The 15,787-nt window shown below is 57.9% G+C and overlaps 1 protein-coding gene across 8 annotated transcripts in view; it reads right to left on the minus strand.

Annotated features, from left to right (window-relative positions):
- SEPTIN9 (septin 9) overlaps nucleotides 1-15,787 on the minus strand; it is a 144,815-nt gene that overhangs the window by 24,215 nt on the left and 104,813 nt on the right. The window contains exon 1 of one of the 8 annotated variants that reach the window (XM_074846945.1): nucleotides 15,132-15,320. The exons of 4 other annotated variants lie outside the window; for them this stretch is intronic. The gene's annotated coding sequence lies outside the window, so the exon portion shown is untranslated. Of the gene's footprint in view, nucleotides 1-3,408; nucleotides 3,468-12,365; nucleotides 12,528-13,495; nucleotides 13,514-15,131; nucleotides 15,321-15,787 lie in introns of those variants that run through there. 3 more of the 8 variants (XM_074846946.1, XM_074846944.1, XM_074846943.1) reach the window with 3 other exon arrangements.

Raw genomic sequence — 15,787 nt, forward strand, 5'->3', positions numbered from 1 at the left:
TTGCAGAGGCTGAACCAGGAACATCTTGCATACCCCAGCTCCCGGTTAGACCCAGCAGCTCTATGCTCTGCTCCAGCCACGCACAGGGAGCAGGATGCTGGTGATCCGGAGGGCAGAGCTGATCCCAGAGTAGGGCTGGTCATGGACCTGGTGCTCAGCAGCTGCATGGAGCCACCGGAGAGAGGCCAGGAGGCTGCACCTCTGCCACAGCCACCCACCACCAGATTCAAACCATTCGCCCGCTCTACCGATGCACATGCAATCAATCAATGGAGAAATGCTAACACTTGCTGGGTAAACCAAAGAAACGTCCCTCAGATGCAGGGAGCACCAAGCATTCCCCACCTTTTGGTGATTCTGCAGCTGGTTCTGCAGAGCAACAAGCACTGAGAAGCCCAGGACGCTGCGGTGGGGATAACTCCCCTTCCCTCCACACAGCGGAGACTGGAAACGCCGCGGGCTTCCAGATTTGTTGGATGGGTTGATGCAAACACAGAGGGAAGATTCACAGCAGCGAACAGCAGTATATCAGGGCGTGAAAACACAACCGCTGCCCAGGCAGCTGAGCATCCACAGATGTTTTCAAGGGAGCAGTGTGGACCAACTAACCTTTCAATTTTTGGGAGCTGCAGTCTTACAAAATTGTGCCTGTAGGGTGTAACAGGCATTTTTAGAACCAAAGAGTGAATTTATAGTTCCTAGTTAACTACAGCTGGCCAGCGGGACGGCAGCACGCACAGCCTCCAGGCCCTTTCCCCTTTGCACACCGAGCCGGTGACCATGAGCTATGGAAACAGATCCAAGGCGTGGAGGCGGTGGCAAAGCCACAGCTTTCCCTTCTGAGGGGACAGGAGGAGTCGGGAGGGAGGGAAGCAGCAAAGCCGGGGCTGGATGCAAACCCAGCATGGCACAGGCATCGCTGCTTTCTTCAGCTGCCCAGTCCAAGCCACCACGGGATCCCCCGGTGCTGAACGCAGCAGGTCTGTGCGGGTACCAGGGAATGTGAGGCACAGCTCAGTCCGAAAGTGGGGGGCAGCGTGCTCCCCAGAGGAGGACTCAGCATGGCATGCAGAGCCACTGCCAGAGACCCTGCAGCACCAAACTCTAACTAGGGATGTTTTTATTCATCTGTGGCTGGCTGGCACAGCCAGGCCCAAGCTGGAGCCCGTCCCTTGCATCCCTGGGCACAAAGCTATGGTTTCAGGCTGGCTGCCAGCCCAGGCCCACCTACCAACCAGTTACATTTCCTTCTTGGCTTGCACTTCCACCTGATGCCCGCAGAGACAACCTAGAAATAGCAGACGATGCTTAACTATGCTTCGTTAGACCAAATCCACCCCAAAGCTGTCAGAGAGGTGGCCAGGTACCTCCTGAGCATGCAAGATGCTCCAGGCTTGAAACCTTTTACTCACACAGGGGGATAAATTCATTTTCAGAGATCAAAAAAGGAGCCAGCGATTCCTGCTCTGGAGTGAGTGCTTTGGTAGACGACTAGGCAGGGCCACAGCGCTGAGCCACAGACAGGAGCCACGGGCACCGCGCACAGCTGTGCAGGTCGAGTCATCCCTGCTCACCACGTGCACTTCCGTCCTCACTCACTGCGCGCTTCCCCCTCCCTGCTCCGGAAACAGTCCTCCGCAGCTCACCCCTCCGCAGCTCACCCCTCTCACCCCTCCGCAGCTCACCCCTTCTTTCATTTACCAGAGATGGATGCTCCAGGGCTCCTCTTCCTTGCTTAACTCTCTGGCTGCTGCAGGCTCTGCTCAAGGGCTTTTCTGAGCTGGGATGCAGTGAGCTTGCCCTAGAGGTTAAATCGCGGTGCCAGCTCTGCCTGGACGCAACCTCGAGTGCTCACAAGCTCAGGCACAAGCTCCCGCGTCGCCTCGGCACACCTCAGGCACGGCGCGAGGCCGACCACCGCCCTTGCCCGGCTCAGACACGTGCCAGCCCGCGCAGCCGGCAGTTGTACATCCTCATTTCTCCAACCACGTGAGGCAGCAGCTCTAAACCACTTACAGAGACCTGCAAGCAGTTGTTACGCTGTTATCCTGTTTACCCCGAGAAGTTTGAAAGGAAGGAGATGATCATGAATAACCCCAAGTCTTGCCTGCTCCAGTCTTGCAAACTGAGCCTCGGGCACGCGGAGGTCTCTGGCCACGCAGCCCCAGCGGTCTCCCTCCGTAAGCAGCTTCCCCCGGAGATGGAGCGAGAGCTGACCCCAAGGCCAGCCCTGCCTTGCTGGGGACAACCCCGTCGCAGGGGAACTCTCCTGCCCACCAACACCAGCCAAAGCTACTCCATCAACTGGCCCCACGCAGTGAAACGCCAGCGGCCAGCACAACCCTTGCTCCCCGCGGACAGGCTCGGGGTGCCGAGGACCCACACAAAGCTGATGGCCTGGGGGGTCTGGGGAGGGGACCCCCTCCAGCCCCCTGACCGCCCTGGGCGATGGTGTTCAGCACGGGAGGGACGTGGAGACCCTTCCCAGCCCCTGGGCAAGAGAAAGCTCCTCTCGCCGCTGTCACCGCTTCCCTGCAGAGCTCTATGCTTTGAAAACAAAGAGGCAGGCAGCGCTCCGAAAACTCAGCTTGCCCAAGAAGCGTTGCGGGAGGAAGGCGTCCCGCCTCAGGCCCCGCACCAGCACCTGGCACGGCTGGTGTGCCCGGGGCTACCGGCTCCAGGCCCGGGGCTGACCTTCCCCACCCAGCCGAGCCACCCACCTCTGCAACTACGGCATTAAAAAATAAAAACCAAGCCAGTGGCACCAGGGCTGCCAGCACCCCGACGTACGGGAGTACCCAGCGCTCAAGGAGGGATTTACATCCTGATGTTTTTAGTTTAGCTTAATTTTTTTTGTTTGGGTGATTTGGGGTTTTTGTTTTGTTTTTTGAGGGGTCGGGGTTCTTTTTTGGTTCTTTTTTGTTTGTTTTTGGTTTTGGTTTTTTTTTTTTTACAAAAGGCAACTGCGTCCCAGACGCCCCCAGAGCCCGTTCCTGGGGGGCGGCGGCAGCAGCGCGGGCGGGGCGCCGGGACCCCGCGGGAGGTGCCCCCCGGACACAGCCGCTATTCATCCCCGGACAATGCCGGCAGCGCGGCCAGGCGGCCGCCGAACAACGGCCCCTCTTGTGGGGCGCAGGGGCGAGAGGGGCCGGGCGGGGGCTGCGGGACGAGCCCCCCCGGCCGCACCCGGGTACCCCTGCCCCGGTTCCCCCCCCCCCCCCCCCCCGCGCTCGGGTGCCCGGGGCCCTTCGTGGGAACCGGCGGAACACCCCCCGCCCCAGCGCTCTCAGGCCCTCCCCCCGAATAATTCACCCCAAAAAAGCACTTCCCCCCCACCCTCCCGTCAGCCCCCCCTTCCGCTGCCCCCCGCCTCCGCGGAGCCCCCGCCCCCGGGCACCGGCGACTCACCCGCGGCGGCAGCGGCGGCTCCGGCAGCCGGCGGGTCCCCGCCTCCTCCCGCGCTGCCCTCCGCCTCCTCCCCCATCGCCCTTCTTCCTCCTCCTCCTCCTCCTCCCCCATCACCCTGCCTCCTCCTCCTCCTCCTCCCCCACCGCCCTCCTCCCCCTCCAGCCCGGCCCGGGGGCTTGGAGCCTCTTCTCGGGAAGTTTATTTCGCCCCAGGGCGGTTTCCACCCCCCAGCCGCTACGAGCCTGTCCCGGGCCGGGGCCGGGGGCGTGTTGGGGGTATCCTAGAGGTTAAGAGCGGGAGGGGTTTGGGGGGGGTGCGTCCCACCCCGTCCCTCCACCCGCAGTCACTCCCGGGCCCACGCAGGAGGTGCGGGGCTGGTCGGTGCTCGGGACTTCCCCGGGGAAAGAGCGAGATGGGACAAACCCCCATCCCCAGCAGAGCCGCGGTCCGTCCCCCACCCCAAGGGGCGAAGGGACAAGGGCCCGTCCCCAGCGCCGAGCACAGCCCGTTCGGCACTCGGGGCTCCGGGCTGAAACCTGCCTTTTGCTTTCAAGCATCCTGAAATTCTCCCGGCGGAGACCGAAACCGGCCGCCGGCGGGTGTTAACGCCGCTGACCGTGGGCTCACTTTGCTCTGCAGCTGTTTGAAGACCCCTGGGCCACATCTCGCATCCGCCGGGGACCAGACGGCAGCCTACACCCACCAGCCTGGCTGCTTTTTAAAATCATGTCGATGAAGCTGAATAAAGATTTTATCTGTCTCCACAAGCCCTTCCTGCCTTGTATCTTGACCTCCAGAGCTTCACCACCACCTCTCTCCCACCAGCGGGAAGCAGGGCCCCACCCGCGCGAGGCCAGTAGCCGTGTGCCCGGGGCCAGGCCGGTGGGTTGAGCCCCCCAGCCCCGCTCCCACGGCAGCCCTGGTGTGGGTCCAAGTCCCCTCGGTGGTGCTCGGCCGTGACGGTGGGAAGCCCTGGACAGCAGGAGCGGAAAGTCCAGCAACGCCGGGAGCAGAAAGGGCTCTCCCTCCCTTCGCAGCCACGACACGAAGCCAACCTGCCTCTTTTAGACCCCTGCTTCTGACATGTTACTTTGACCTATCCGATGATCTCGGGGTATTTCTCCCCTCAGCTCAGAGGATCTGCACTCCCAGAGAAAGGCCTGCAGGCGACAAAAGGGTTAAGATGGATTTGCACATTCCCAGCTCTCAATACCCAAAGGACTCCATTTCCCCTGCACAGCCTCTACACAGCCCAAAAACCAGGGGCTAGTACTTGCCCATCCTTTTTGAGCTGTTACCAGCATCCCTGGCCGCTGTCAGCCTCTCACTCCTGAGGCAAGCGGCACCACAGCCCGCCCGTGGCTCTCACTTTCCTTCTCACCTTCCACAACAGCGGCGGCTCTTCCTCCACCCAGCGCAGCCGCCATGCGCTGGGCTGGCAGCACCCCCTCCCCACCAAGCCCAGCAAGGCTGGTGTGGGCTGCCCTGGAAAGGATGGGTGCTCAGGGGGTGCCAGACTTGCGTCTCCCCACTTCAGCAAGTGCCACAAACACCAATTTCTGAGAAATCTCCACCCCAGCACCCAGTCAGGAAACCCAGTCTCAATCTGCTTACGCTGCAGCTGTGCGTAGCTTTCTGCTGGATTACACCACTTTTTATGACTTAATAAAGCTTTAACCCCTATCAGTGGGCATTAGTGTTTTAATCTCCCTAATCTCCAGGAAAATCCAACCCTAGATGCCAAACTGGGCTTGCCCAAGTGGCAGCTGGGTCTGTTTGCAAGTCCCTCCAGCCTTGCGTTAGCTGGGAAAAGGCAGGAGCAGAGCCGGGAAGCAGCGCAGCCCAGCTCTGCAAAGCTCCGCCGTGCTCGCTCAGATATTGCACGGGCTAAGGGGGGATCTCAGGTGCACGTGGGCTTTGCAGACACAATCCACTCGTCACGTCCCTGCCGTTAAACTAACCACATCCGTACCACTGCGCAGGTGTTAGGGCTTCACTTGCCCAAACCAAGACCAGCAGCAGAGGGGTGAACACAGGGTGCTTGGCCACATGAACCCACACCTCACTCCTTGGTGGGATTTTTTCACATTGAAACCATGTTTTAGTCTTGCCTATGAGGGGGGGGGGAAGAAAGCCAAGCCTATAGAAAAGTTCCTCCCTTGGTCATTGAAGCGCTGCAAAGACACTTGGAGCAGGATGGGAGCTTAGACCATACAAGTTGTTTTTCAGATTAACTCGTAGAAAATACTTTGTTTCAAATTATATCTCATCCTTCCCACAAACAACCCAAGATGGGGGAGTGAGCACCTCAGAAGGACAATAGAGTGGCATCCTTGGCCTGGAAGCAAGTAAGTACATCAGGCTTTGGTAACCGTGCTTGTCTTCATGAAGGCTCTTGGGTGACTTTGGGGCTGTTTGCACAGAGGAGGAACTCGCAAAGTGACAAATAGCCACCTCTGGGATTTGCTATTAGAGGAGCATCTCTCTATTCCTGCAAGGAGAGTAGGGCCCTGCTGTACTTGTTCTCCCACTGCTCGTTTCTGGCTGCAAGAGCTCGCTCTGCAAACAGGCAGGAGGCAGAGGAAGGAAGCAGCCTTACCCCTACAGTGCAGATGAACAGAAGGATTAAGTGACTCGCCCAGGGTCACACAGAAAACTTACAAGAGAGCCAGGAACTGGATCCAGATCCCCTACTCAGAGTTTTAAAATCACAAAGTCATTGTTTTTATCTTTAAAATACAATAATCAGAGTTAGGAGCAATTGTAGTAAAACCCTCTTGCTGTTGTGAGTCGTACCAAGGGATCTGAATTAACTACAGATCCAGTTCTTAGTCTTGCAACTAATCTAAAATAATAAGGAAGGTTCCTGCCTGCCTTATGCAGTCCCAGGTGTACTACCTTATCTGACACCTGCGAAGGTGAAAGCAGGTCCCCATGTCACAGCCACACTGCACAGGGCCACGGGGACGAGCCCCCGCATTAGCACAGGGCTGGAAGGGCTCAGTGGAGGAGGTGGCCCAGCACTGATGCTCAGGAAAGGTTGGGAGGCAGCAGGAGGAGCAGATCACCAGTGATGGTTTCCACAGTACCTGAGTTTTCACCTTGCACCAGAAAACTGCCTGACAGTGGGGCTGTGCCCCGGCCACCCCAGCAGCGCCGCAGCTCTGCCCTATGCCAGGCAACGCTCTGCCCTTGGTCAGCACGTACTCCAACTCCAACCACAGATCTCCAGCTTTGAGGAATAACGGAGATCTGCAAACAAAGACAGCTTCACCAGGACTAACCAGCCTGTGGGGAAGACCTGCAGGGCTGCCCACAAACATGTTTCACCCCAAGCTGCCCAATGTTAAGAAAACATCAAATCCCTTGAGCACAGGGAGCATGAGCAGGACATCTTCTCTCGCAGGAATGCTGAAGGGACGTTTCCAATGCACCGCACCGACCCCCAGTTAAAAGTGCACCGTTAGGGCTTAGTACATCATTTTTATTGTTTTAATAGTGCAGCGATGCTGACCACCTGCAAGTCCTCAATGACTTTGATGGATAGCTTGAAATCCTGCCATATATATTTATAATCTCAGATCAATAGCAGAATGAAAAGCACGTCCAGAGACCTTGGTAAAGCACCAGCAAGCTCAGTGGAAGGCAGCATGACCGAGAAAAGGATGCGGGCTTGCAGACTGCAAGAACAAAATTTAATTTTTTTAAACACCGAAAGAGACACCAACACTTCTAGCCGGAGCAGAAAGGATCCCCATTACCAGGAACATCTAAAACCAATGCCAACACTTTTCTAAGAGCCCGGCTGCAGGTCTGCAGGTGTAACCACATGGGAAGGGCTCTGGCAGGTAGCCACCATGGTCCCTTCCAGGGACCAGAAGGTCTGTAATGTCAAGACCTGCAGAATTTCCTCCCTTCTGGCCGTTCTGGACTCCCAAGTCCAGATGATGTTGGGTTTTTTTCTTTCAAGCTACCTGGGTTTTGGCATTGAGCAGTTTCTCTGAGCAGCCCATTTCAGAGACATCTCTGCAAGTATCACACTGGTTCCTTCATAAAAGGCATTATTTGGTGGCTTAAACCTCCCTAGACAGAGCCAGCAGTGGAGCAGCAGGTACCACAGGGTGCAGGCGCTGCCAGGAGCATCTCAGGGCTCTGCAGGCTCCATCATCCAGAGCAGGGACATCCTGAGCCAGCACAGGGAGCAACCACCATCAACCCCTCCAGGCCTTGGCCAGGAGCTGGCAGCAGAGCCTGCCAGCATCACTGAACCATGGCCATTTTGTTGAAATCATGTTACACAGGACACCAGGACCGCTCCTGCTCCCAGGGCAGCAAAAACTGGGGGCTCCTCCAGCCAGACACCTCCAGCCCACTCCCATTCTCTAGGAGGGAAAGATGGAAGAAATTATTTCACATGCTGCCATCAGCCAGCACGCACAGCTGCCACCATGTCCTCGGCGTGAGTCACCCACTCCCCAGGGAGGCCGTGCCTTTTTTCCCAGCATCGTGTCCCACTCCCTGGGGAGGCCATGCCTTGCTTCCCAGCATCATGTCCCATCCCTGGGGAGGCCATGCCTTGCTTCCCAGCATCGTGTCCCACTCCCCGGGGAAGCCGTGCCTCGCTTCCCGGTGTCACATCCCAGCAGTGCCCCTGCAGCAGCCTCCTTTCCTCTGACACACAGAGGATCTGTGGTGCCTGCTCACTTGGGCAGGGAAGGCAGGAGGCTCCTCAGCATGCTTAAGCAATCCATCCTTTTCCAGAAGGGAATGGGCTTTGCTAGGAAGCCACTCTGGGGCCACAAATATTTGGAAAAAGCAAGAAAAAACCCATTCCTCCCAACATCCTTCCTCCTTGCAGGGGGCACCAGTTTGGCTACGGACGTGCTGATTCGGACAGACGCAAAGCACACTCAGCAACTTTCAGGCAACTCCCCCCCCCACCGCCGCAGCTCTGAGCACAGGTTTTGCTCAGCAGGGACTGGTCTGCCTTGGCACTGCAACGCTGCAGCTCAAGAGTCCCCAGGACAGCTTGTCAGATGGCACAGCTCAGCCCTGCCAGAGGAAACGCACCTTGCTCCTTCAGCTGCTGCCAATGCTTAAAAACTCTATTTCGCCCCAAAGTGGCATCTCTCCTCTAGATGGGGAGATGCTCAGGCAGTGGCAAGGGGATGCTCGGGCACCGTGACATCGCCGGGGGTCACAGCATCCACCCAGTATGGAGTGAGCTGCAAAGTGGGTGCTGGGGTGTCCTAAGGGTCCCTGGAGACCTTCTGCACATCCACACTCCTCGCCAGCAGTGCGATGGAGACGCGTCTGTGCAAGCGGCACATAAAGGGCCTTTCTCCGTCCTTTGTGTGCTTCCCCTTTTAAACCTATAAATTCCCTCTGGAGGTAAAGAAGAAAGAATTTAGGGCACCCTAACCTTGAAAAGAAGGAAAACTCCATTCAAGCTGCCAAGCTGCCGGGCTGTCTCCTGCAGCTTAATTAATAGCAACCCATCCCCAGCAAGCTGCTTGCAGCGCCAGCTGTCTCCTCTGATGGAGGTGCTTTTCTACGAATAATAGTGCTTTGTATTTTGATGGGGAAAGGTCAGGAGGATGGGGGGAGGGAAATGCATTGCTTCCCCACAGCTCCCAGTACTGTGAGCAAGTCCCACTCAGTCCCCATCTGCTTCTGGGGTCAGATCTGGGAGCTGGCGGCACCTCTCCAGCAGCCTTGGGGCGACCACGTCCTAACACTCAGTGGAGGGGCACGGGAAGAATTCAGACCTGTGGTCTGCAGGCCCGCTGCTGCCAAATCCTGGTGCCACTGTGACATGGTCCAGGACCTCCCGCGGGGAAATCCCTGCTCTGCTCTTATCAGGAGCCGCCCTGATAACAGCACAGGATCCGCTCTGCAGGGAGCCGGCGCTGGGCGCCCCTGCCAGCTCTGCCTGGACACCAGAAAGGGCTGGTCCCTGCTGCCATTTGGCTTTTGCATAAATAAATAAGCCAAGCCGTGGCTGAGAGCAATGTGGATGAATCCAAGGTGATGCAGCAATGTGGTACAGTGGAGGAAAAAGGTGAAACAAACTCAAGCCCTGGGTGTGCAGCACGAGATGCTGACAGTCCTCAGGGCACAGCTATGAGATCACCTCCATTTCTGCTTGGCCACAGCAGATTAGAGCCAAGCACCGAGTACCAAACCAAGCTGGCTCCTTGGACCCTGGACAAGGGAGCCGCGGGCTTCCCTGCAGCCATACGGGTGCTTTCTGCCTGCAGTCACCCTGCTGCTGGCTGGTAATTAAGTCCTCCAGCTCACCTGACCAAAGGATGCTCCTGCCCGCAGCCCAGTGCCAGCGCCTGGCAGGGCACCGCTGACACGGTGGGAGCACAACAAGCAGCTCTCCTGTCCTCGCCAGCTGGCCCAGCCTCTGCGCTGTGACTTTTGTTCCCTCCCTGTCTCACCCACGACCCTCTGTGCCATCCAGGTGGCCTGGGGCTGCCCCAGCACAGAGAGGGCTCTGGTCCCAGTGCAAGACTGGGGCACATCTCCCCTTCTACCAGTTTATCTGGGGGAATAGAGACAAAAAATGCCAAAGAAAGGCAGTAGAAAGCAGCGTGAGGACAGGTCCCTGTCCCACATACATGCCAACGCGGTCCCCAGGCATCAAGGCTTTGTCACTTCAGCCCCTGGCTGCACAGGGGGACGACACAGCCCACAGTGCCCCCGCTTCCACCCACGGCTGCCCGAGGAAAAGGACCCTGTTGCTTAGCAAAGGGCCATTCATCACCAGGATTGTGTGGGATAAGAAAGGGTTAACCCGCTGCAGCTGGGCCAGAAATACCGTCCAGGACAAAGAGAGATTTCATGTCACCCGCATCCGCCCAGCACAGAAGAAGAGGCCTTAATCTGATTCCCAAAGAAAATGTGGCTTTTACAGCCCCGCTTGACCAGGCCCCTCCGGCAAGTTTTGCATCCGCAGCAAGTGTTAACCCAGTTTGGGAGAGGGCCAGAAAATGGGAAGAGAAATCACTTTTCCACAAGTTTGTGAGAAGGAAGAGTCGGGTGGAGGCAGCTGGATCCAGTCAGCATCCCTGCAGCAGGATACAGGGGGATGCAGACATCTTAGCCTGGCAAGGTCTGATGGCCCCAGAAGCACTCCCAGAGTATCCAGACCTTGGCATCGGTTCTCCTGTGCTTTATCAGGGACTGGAGAAAGCAGTGGAGAAGTGCCTGGATGGCATGCTGGGCTCACTCCCGCTGCTTTCCAGGGATTTCCAAATTCCCACGGGGTGATGCTTGGCCGCACCCTGCCATACTGATCACCGATGGCGATGAGGGCACACAGGGAGGGACCTGAGAGCATCCCAACACTGCCCAGCATTTTGGGGACCACGTCTCGGGATGACAAGGATGAGCCAGCATGAGCTGGAGAGCTTCAGGGTGTTAGCAGCAGAGTTCTCCCTCTTCTCCATAAGGATGAGGTCCTCCAGGGAACAAAGCCAGGGATGCTGCTGGGAAGCAGACGGTGCTCACACCCACTGTGGATGTGGACGAACAGTCTTTGCCTTCGTCTCCCAGCTGACACTCGGGCACACGTCCCACGGTGCTGTGTCCCTCCCCGCGTTACAGCGTGGCCCCGGCAGCTACTACTGCAGCAAAGGGGGTTGGCCAGCCTGGCCTCTCTGCCACGGCTCCTTCCCACCACCCCAGCCCCACACCTCCTGTTACCTTGAAATGCCACTGGATTTTTGGACAGGCACTCCTAGGATGGTACTGAGCTGTGTCTGCAAGATTAGCTCTTTCAGTTCAGTTTTTGTTATTATTTTTTAACAAATGAGCTAGCTTTACCATACACTTCTCCACAAAGCGTCTACCAAAGTTTAGAGATACCTGAAATAAAGTATAGTTGTATTCAGACATAAAGTCACAGTACCCAGTAGGCGTAACCCCAGGAGAGCTGTCTTTCCCTTTCCCAGCCCAGCTCTTCCCACGTACTGGAGCGAAGCTCAGACACGTTACCCAAGGATCAACCTCTCCAGCACGGGTTTCGCCCAGCCCCAGTACAACTTCGACAGGGCTCAATGCAGCATCACAGCCATACGGAAATCACAGCATTTAAAACCACAGGCTATAAAAATTCCACTGTGCTCAGAGAGGGGAAGTCTGGATTCCCCATGGAGAGGTGTCCAGGAACTGCTGCTGCAGGGTTATTAGCCACTAAGCCATTAGAGCCCACCACATCTGCATACCTAGAGCTATGGCTAGTGTATACTAGCAAAAATACATGTGCTTAATGGCTGTGAGGTCAAACACATTCAATACACCACCATCGAGCTACCCACGAGCCCCACAGCCACACAAGTATTTTGCTCTCAACATGGAAAATCATGGACTGCAACTACAAAAGTATTGGAAGGGCTCACAGGTCCCAGGGCTATCGCAGTCCTCCATGGGCTCTCCAAATATTTTTTTTCTATCCTGACATGTCTTTATCTGCACTCAGGATGCCCTTATAGAAGGGCTGTAAGCAGGGCATACACCCTGGATGGCTGTTCTCCTCCTGGATGCTGCATCCTACAATCTGGAATCACACATGGATGGGGCAATGGCACTTAGGGGTTCACACGGAATTGCAATTCTTGCCTTTTTTTTTTACAGTGCGGTGCCTGAGCCGCCACTCATCTCAAAACCAAAGCTCAATCGAGCGCTGCCTGCACATGCAAATCTCCCATCCCCCAGCCCAGGCCCACCTATCTCACAGGGGAATTCAGTCAAACCAACCAACGGTGGTTAGCACCAGGGAACCCAGGACCCTCAGCCAGCGCATCTCCAACAGCAGCGTAAAATCTCTTCCCACCCTAGAGCTGCACCACCGGTCTGCTCCATCTGCCGCACCCACCTTCTGCGGCAGCAGGAATTCAATAAAGTTAAGCAACTTGCTTAACACAAGGGACATTTAATCCAGAACTTGCCTGGTGCTAGAGTAGGATGTCCGTGCGCTCCTCTGGTCTGGGCGTTCACCCCTGAAAGCAGCGGGAGCGAGCCCAGCACACCGTGCAGGGCACACGGCTGCTCAGCTCACGGAGGGCTGGACGTCTGTGGCTCTGAAGAGGGGTTTGGGGGCAAGATGGAGTGACCTGCGATTTATGGAAGGGCAGACACAACATTCTGTCAGTGCCCTCTGGCCCTAAACTATGAAATCTCTGAGAAACCCTATATAACAGCTCCGTGTATGCCAAAAGCCACAGCACAGGGCAGCAGCATCAGCCCCATCGGAGCCCAGCTGCTCCCCCGGCCCCAATCAGCCCCCGCAGAGCTGGAGATAGTCTTGGCCCAGAATACATCAGCCCAGATCCATCCCGGATGCTTTTTCCCCTGAATGAGGTGTCGTCGCACCAGGGATGGATATAAAAAGCCTGGTTTGCAATCCTCTGGCGTGAAGCCTTTCCTGCTCAGAGGCTGCCTGCGGGCAGCACCAGCGGGGTCACAGAACAGGAGCAGAAACCCCCCCGGCTGCCTCCGGGGGGTGTGAAGGTGCTGGGTGACAGCGGGTCCTTTGGGGTTCAAGGGGAAACAAGCGATTCCTGCGGGCACACGCCGCACACAGCCCGGGCTGCCCCTGCCCAGCACCCCCAGCCTCTGCCAGACAAAACCCGGGCTCTTAGCAAGTCCAAACGGTTCCCACCGTGTCACTTAAACATACACGTTCCCAATCTTCCACGATCACTGTGCAAACAGCGAGAGAAGAATGAGCCAAAAAAAAAAAAAAAAAAAGATAAAAAAAGGAGAGGAAAAAAAAAAAGAGAAAAAAAAAAAGAAAGCAAGCTCTGAAACTGGGCCGGTTTGCACACCTAGAACGCTGCGACACAGCACGGAACAAACTCCGGGCGGGCACGGCGGGGACCGCACCAGCAAACCCACGCGAGACCGGAGCGCGGCGTGACCCGGCCCCGGCCCCGGCCCGCCCGGCCGCCGCTTCTCCTCCTCCCGCCGCGGAGCCGGCCCCTGCCCCCCTCCCTCCCTCCCGGACCCCCAGCCCCAGGGACCCCCCGCCCGGGGACCCCCATCCCGGGGACCCCCCGCCCCGTCCCCGCACACTCACCCGGGCGGCCGCAGCTCCCGCGCGGGGCCGGGGCCGGAGGCGGCGGGGGGAGGGCGGGAGGGGGTTGGACGGGGCTGGTTCAAAAGAGCCAATTAAAGAGAAAAGCCGGGGGAGACGCTCTCGGGGCGGGGGGAGGCCAGTCCCGCTCCTCGTGGGCTGACCCACGCGTGGGCACCCGCGGCGCTGTTGGGCACAGCGAGAGGCCGGCACCCCCCACACCCCGCTGCGGGGCCGGGGGGCCCGGGGGCAAGAGCCTGAACATTCCCCCCCGCCCTCCGAAAGGGATCAGACCTGCCCTAGCAGGCAGCTGGGCATCCTCATCCCCTGCTTTTTTTTTTCTTTTTTTTTTTTTGGGGGGGGGGGGGTGTCCCCAGGCCCTGGGTGCCTCCAGCACACCCCGCAGTGCACCCCCCCCCCGCGCAGGCAGGGACGTGTGCCCTGGGCACAGGCTGCAGCTCAGTTTGGGGGTTGCTGTGTGGGGCTGGGGCAGGATGGGTGGGAGAGGGGGAAAGCAGGAGGCTGCTTTTGGGGGGGCACTTCCCACATGGGCACTGAGAGCTACAGAAAAGGGCCGGGGAGAGGCGGATTCCCTGCCGCCTCCTTGGCCTGGTGCCCTGCACCACCCACCAGCGCTCACAAGGATGCTCAGGAGATGGGTTTTCCCCAGTGCTCATCAGGACAAGGGGCCATCAAACACCAGGAGGTTCCTTCCCCATCAATTCACAACCAACTTTCAGAGCAGAAACCGAAGAGAGAGGCGACCACGGGCCGCCAGCCCTCTCTTACGTGACCAGACACGCTCCCCACGATGCTACAGAAACGTGTTTCCCAGGGGAAGTAATGCAAGAGCATCTCCCTGAAGCCAGCAAAGCTGATAGAGCCACACGTTTGCCAGGCAGGCGAAGCTGCAGCAGCCCCTTCCCACCATCTAGGCAGATGCAGACACCCACACTTGGTCCCCCTGGCTGGGGCAGGGCTCCCAAATTCAGTACAGACCCCTTCACAAGCAGCACGCACCCTTGCCTGGCATCACCAGCAACCAAGGGCCCTTTTCACTGCAGGGCTGTGGGAGCTGGGTGAGGGCAGCCTGCCTGCAGTGGGGGTCCCAGCCTGCCCACAGTGGGGTCCCAGCCTGCCCGCAGCGGGGTCCCGGCCTGCCCGCAGTGGGGTCCCAGTCCACTGGGAACTGACACCCCAGGGAGCCCCCATCACCTGGATCACGTTGCTGCCGCCCCATTTCACCCCCCGGACCCAGCACTGGCCACTGTGACTCCGCTCTCCCGCTCCCTCCCTGCTTCAGCCCCGGCCTTGAGACACAGCCCAGCACATCCCCATCCCACAGCGAACCCGAGTGGGCGGCACAGCCAGCTCTGCCTCCTCCCTTAGCACAGGCCCTGACAAAGTGCTCCCAGGCACCGATGCCTGCATCACACCCCTGGTATTTTCCCCTTGCTAAGCTACTGCTCTATTTTTCCCCTCCTTACCCTTCAATCTCCCTTGCATTCATTTCACAGCCAGGTCTCCAGCTTGCCTGTTCCACAACTCCCCTCTGGCACGGCTGCGGAGAGCCCAGCACAGCCCTTGACACGACTTTTTATTCCCCGAGGGTGGGGAGAGCTCAGGCAGAGAGACTTACTCAGCCAAGGATTACGAGGAGGACAACCCACGCTGCCCGGCGTCTGAGAGAGCCAAGGATGCTTCAGCACCTATTTCAGCTGCCGCCCCAGTGGGTCTCCCCCCAGCTTCTGAAAAGTTTTGCTCAATTCCCTTCGGAACGGTCTCGCAAAGCAAATCCCTCCTGGCTCTCTGCCTCCCTCAACACCAGACATGAAAAGCACTCGAGTCTCTCCCCGGGTAACGCGGGTAAAAGCCTCCAACATCAAAGGCACAACACCAGAGTTATCCCCCCTCCCCGTCCCTCCCATGCCGCAGCGCTGGGGCTGCCTCCCTTGAAAGCGTGGCAGCCTCGGTGGTTAAGGCGCCAACTGCACTCGAGACATAGTTTTGATTCTTTTCTGTCTTTTGTTTTTTTGTTTTTTTGTTTTGTTTTGTTTTTTAACTCGGCCACAAACTGGGGAACTTGGGGCAAATCTGAGCCAGGCTCTCCTTTGGGGGCAACGTGAATAGCATGGTGCTGATGGGGGTCTGCCCGCTGTCTGGCGTGCGGTCACCCAAGGAAAAGGGGAATAAAAATATTCCCTGTGCCAGTCCTGTCTGCTCATTGCCCAGCATTAAAGGAAGCCACTAAGTGTCCTGGAGCAAAAACACAAGCACCCTCCGAACGGGCAGATT

Source organism: Strix aluco, chromosome 21, assembly GCF_031877795.1.
Source record: "Strix aluco isolate bStrAlu1 chromosome 21, bStrAlu1.hap1, whole genome shotgun sequence".
Lineage (NCBI taxonomy): Eukaryota > Metazoa > Chordata > Aves > Strigiformes > Strigidae > Strix > Strix aluco.